Source organism: Candoia aspera, chromosome 3, assembly GCF_035149785.1.
Source record: "Candoia aspera isolate rCanAsp1 chromosome 3, rCanAsp1.hap2, whole genome shotgun sequence".
In the NCBI taxonomy this organism is placed as follows: domain Eukaryota; kingdom Metazoa; phylum Chordata; class Lepidosauria; order Squamata; family Boidae; genus Candoia; species Candoia aspera.
This window is the reverse complement of record NC_086155.1, coordinates 159,654,582-159,659,852: the sequence shown is the minus strand read 5'-3', so window position 1 is coordinate 159,659,852 and position 5,271 is coordinate 159,654,582.

Here is a 5,271-nt window from a genome sequence, read left to right as displayed (position 1 = left end):
TGTATTGGTTTGAGTGGGTGGATCAAGTTGGCAGTGGTTGGAGAGACAGTTTGAAACATAAGGAACTCATTGAAGGTTGCCAGAGGACTTGATTCTTCCCCCCCCCCCCATATTACCATCTATGTGAAGTCACTGAGTGAGATCATCAGCTGACATGGAGTCAGGTGTTATCATTATGCTGATGACACTCAACTTTATAGCTAAACTATGAGTCAAATAGGAGATGCAACCAAGACTGTGTCCCAGTGCCTGAAGATTGTTGGTGTCTGGATGGGGATGAACAGGTTCAGGCTCAATCCTCAGAGAAAATTGGTTCTTAATCTGGGAATCTTCCTGGATTCTCAACTCCTGTTCAAAAAAGTAGCAACTGAACCTAGGAGGCCATTTGCACAGTTTCATCTTGTGTGTCAATTATGTCTTTTCCAGAAATGGAAGGCCCTCCTCACCATCTCTCATGCCTTGGTCATCTCTCATGCACAAGCTGCCCAGAAGTTTCAGATTGTCCAGAATCACCCAAAAAACAGTTCTTTGAGAGCTGCACTGGTTGCCGGTTGCTCCTAGATGCAATTCAAGGTGCTGGTTGTCATCTTCAAAGCCCTTCATGGATCAGAACCTTAGAATCTTCAAGATTGCTCACTCCCAGTGGTTTCTGCCCAGCTATAAGATCCAAAACAGAAGATTCCCGTTGGGTCCCTTCCCTGAAAATATGTCATCTGCAGGGACCACAGAGCAGGGCCTTCTCAATTGCTGCCCTCCCCCCAATCTGTCTTTGCCCTGGAGATCAGTTTGGCCCCTACCTGGCTGAATTCCAGAAAGATATAAAGATGGTTTTCTGGCATGTCTGTTGAGGTCTGATATGTTGTCTTCGATCCATTCTTTGGCAGGAATGTTGCATGGGATTGGTTGTTAGCAAGGCCTAGGGTATTTTGATATTTTAAAATGTATTTTGTTTTTAATCTGATTATTAGGTATATATGCCAGTCAGTTATGACTGGAGTAGCATGTGAGCCCAATAAATAAGCAAGCAAGTTAATAAATAACTTAGATTACATAAACATTGGTTCACTCATACAAAAAGAGGGATTTTTAAATTCACAACCAAAATTCTGATTACTTTTGAGTAAATGATGTATGAAGAATGAAAATGTGAAAACTAATGAAAAAAAAATATGGAGGCTACTCCACATGGCAAGAAAAACTGTATGAACTGTTTTGCCAAATATTCCTGATGACTTTTAACATATACCTAGTAGTACTACCAACAACCAACCAAACAAGCCAAAAGAGAAGGATTCCTATTTATATTAGGCACCTTTACACTGGTATTTTGATGCTCATAGAGGATTCTCTCATCACTACTAAAAGAGCATCTGAAATATGTTTAGGGAACAAGACTTTTTGTCAGCAAAAACATATCTCTGTCTGTCTATCTTCGATCTATCTGCATCTGTTCTCCCAAGGATTAGCAAGGACAGTGTCAGAACAAATGTTCATGTAAGTCTTTGCAGAGCCAATTTAACATTCTACCCTGTAGTTGCCCAGAAGAACTGCTTTTTGCTCCATACATCATACAATCACATCAAAAACATTTTTTTTTTTGCAAAAAGGGAATAAAAATTTGTATTGAAAAGCCACAGCTCTTACAAGCAGTGCATTATTTATTTTATTAATTTGCTCTTTTTACATTACTGGAAACATTAATCTATTTACATTTTTTTGTGTGTCCACGTACCAGATAGGTAGATAATCCTATGAAAAACTAATTCAAAATGCCATATAATGCTCTCCAGCCTTCCATCTAGAGTTTTTCAAACTGTAGCAGTTTTGCAAAAAAAAAAGAAAGGAAAAAACAAAAACAGATTATCCTGACTGGGAATGCAGCTAGAAGGCATCTATGTCACTGATTCTGATTCACATTCTAGTAAAACTATGCATTATAACTTTAAAAAACAAAAACTGTAAATTCATAAATATAAAATCCAAATTAAAGTGATAGTGCATAACAAAACGTTAAGGGGACACCCAATAAATAAATGGAAATATATTATAAATAAGATACTAGCATTTACTTTTTTAATATTAAAATGTTTAATTTTTTTCTTTATCTCATTACAAAAAGAACAACAGTGTACTCTTATGTGTGTCTACTCAAAAGTAAGGCTCAGGCTAAATGAGATTATTCCCAGGTTAATTACAGTCTAAACTTGTAATCCTACCAGGCTTCCCCAATTTGGCACCATCGAGATGTGTTGGCCTAATGTGCTTGGAGTTACTAAAAGATCCGGAAGTAACTCCAAAATATCTGAAGGTGCCAGGTTAGGAAAGGGTGTTAAACATACTGAGTGGAAGTAAACTCAGTGGCACTTACTTCTAAGTAGACTTGCATTTGAATTACACTGTTAAAGGTATTTTATGGAAAGATCTGCAAAAATATATATAATAAATATTTTAAAACTTTTGGTTTAAGAGGTCAACCTCTTTTTAATACTTCCCCCCAACCCCAATTGTACTTTAAAACATTGATTGTATCTTTTTTGCTCAGATCTGGAAATTTGAATAAAATAGGCCCTAAAATTCAATTAAAATAATAAAAGATACAATTTAGCCAATTAGAGTTTCTGATTCCCACTGATTTCAATGGAAGAAATCTGAGCACGTGCTTAGGTTCCCTGCAGGAACAAATGATTTGAAAATGTTTGTTTTTCTTTTTGCTCTGGATAGATAAAAGGTCAGCAAGAAGCAACCAGAATAAAGCAGTAGCCTGATTTATAGACTTGCAGTGCCAAAGAGTAATCTGGGTGGCACTCTTGTCCACTGCAATATTGCAGTTCCTCAAATTAGACCACATCCTCATGTCACATATGCAGATGTTCAAAATCTTTGTATCTTCTGCATTTTTCTGGGAATTTATTAGAAGATATAATTGTTTTGTCTACATCAAATCCAAATGAATAATCAGGCATCATGTTAACAGATTCCTTTAAATTATGATGTGTAAATACATCTCTCCTAAAATATAAAATTAAGTTGTAATCCTCACCATTTTTTCCCAAGTGTAAATCCAAATAAAACAATTGGATACTTTGTAGTACATCATTGTTTGTAATTATGTAGTATATGACACTGTCGGATATATTGCCTTATCTTAACACAATTTGTTTCAAGCAGCATTTCATTTGGTGTTAAACCTTTTTTCATGAGATTCAAATACTGCAGAAATAATATAGTTGTGAAAATTGATCTGTTTGACATGTTTTGCGCATCTGTGTACGAAGAGTCAAAATTTTTAAAACATGTCTATATTTAAAAGTGGCTACTGATACTATATAGACTGCAAACAATGTGCAAGCCTTAAAGTTTTAAAAAGAGGCTATAAAGTAAAGCAAAAACATTCTTAATACAATTCAAATGTTGCAAGTCAGACTTTCTGTTTTGAGTTAACATTGGATTTTTCATCCTTGTCTTTAAAAGTCTTTAAAATACGAAATTATTAGCCCTTTACTTGTAAAACACAGCAGTGATATTTTGTGCCCTGTGTATAAGTGTATAGCTTGGATATATAATGGCTTTGAGAGGTAGCAAATTTTCTAGTGATTTCACATGTTTTTTAAAGATTTCCATACCTGTTACCTCTCCCAGATTCTTGAAAAAAAAAAAAAGCGCCTAACAATGATGCTGTATTATTACAACATGTTCTGGCATGATCTGTTGATACATATTCTCAAAGAAAAAAGGCACAAAACAAAAAGCCAGCTTTTGAGTGGTAATTTCTATCACTGTGAGATTGAACTATGTAATTTTACTACCCACCCAGTTAAGAGTTCCATATTTGGAAAGTTTTAACCTTAAGAGAACTGAAAGCCAGGTTTGATAATACATAGAGTACAAGTCAGTCAGTCAGTCAGTGTATTTCATTAGCACTGGATCACATTTTTAAAGTTCTTCCTTGATCAAGTACTATTTTCCATACTCAACATGGATGCCAATATGGGTAAAGTTAAATTTTCAAATAAGAAAAGAGCCACAATTCTTTGCCCATGTCACTTGGGAGGATACAACTAAAAAAGGACATACAGTCCAGATCTATAATCTATTGAGTTTTTTAGTCTCACCCACGATTTTAACAACAGAATATAGATCAAGCCTTGCAACTGAATCCAACACCTCCATTAGGACATGAACTGTTAATTCTCTAGTGCCTTAAACATGCACATTAGTGCATGTTAGATGCTTTCCTTAACACAGTGGTGCTTGTCAAATCATCATGCTTTCTGCTAGTGTGAATAGTTTGGTCAGATTTCTTTCCACAGTCCTATGCCAGAGGATTCCTTTTTAGGGCTAAGTAGTGCTTCAGTTCTTAAAAAAGGCGTTTTGTGTTGGCAACTCTGGAGACAGCCACATGATCCTAGGGAAATACATGGCTGCTTTAAAGAGTCACAAACAAGTTCTATGTTGGTCCTCCCAAGTGTTCTGAAGCACCTTTTTGAAATTATTCCAAAGCACTGCATAGCCCTGTTGCCTATCAGTCTTGTTTGCAAACAATCTAGCATTATGTATAGACTACATACTTTAAAACAGTTTTGTAAAGAAAGGTATTCTCTATTTTAAGGAGGAGACCAAAGGGGAAAGTATGAAACACTTGATATCAACAGTCATGAGTAGTGTACTACATATATTTCATTTACAGCATTTTAGTAACAAACAGCTGTGTGGAGATGTGCAAAATCTGAAAGCTCATCAAGGTTAGGAAATCAACAAATGATTTTCCCTTTTAAAATGCATACATTGTAATAGGAAATGACAATATAGTACAGTGTTAAAAATTCTTAGTAATTGATTGGATGAAAATACTCCTTTACTCCAATTTTCAGTCATCTTTTTAATTCATCTCCTAAGCTTTCTTTTTATTGCCTTAAAATATTACTACCTTGGAAGATAGATTTTACAGTCTTCTCCTGATCAAAAAGATTCTAAGTTGAGTCTGAGGAAATAAAGTGAGGCAGTTTATGCAGCTGCTAGTCTTTTCATGGGATGACGGACATTTCATCTCCACGACTCATTTGAACTTTTACTGCAATACACCTATCTCCCCATCTCCTCCAGTATGACAGATGAAAAGGATTATCTTGAAAGATCAAAATCATATGTGTCTCTGTTTCTAAAAAATAAAATAAAATTAAAAAATAGTCATATAAAGAAGGGATTCTGAGCCCAAGCTCCATTCACTATCAATGAGGAAGACAACAGAATCCTAAAGGTATTACCCTGCAA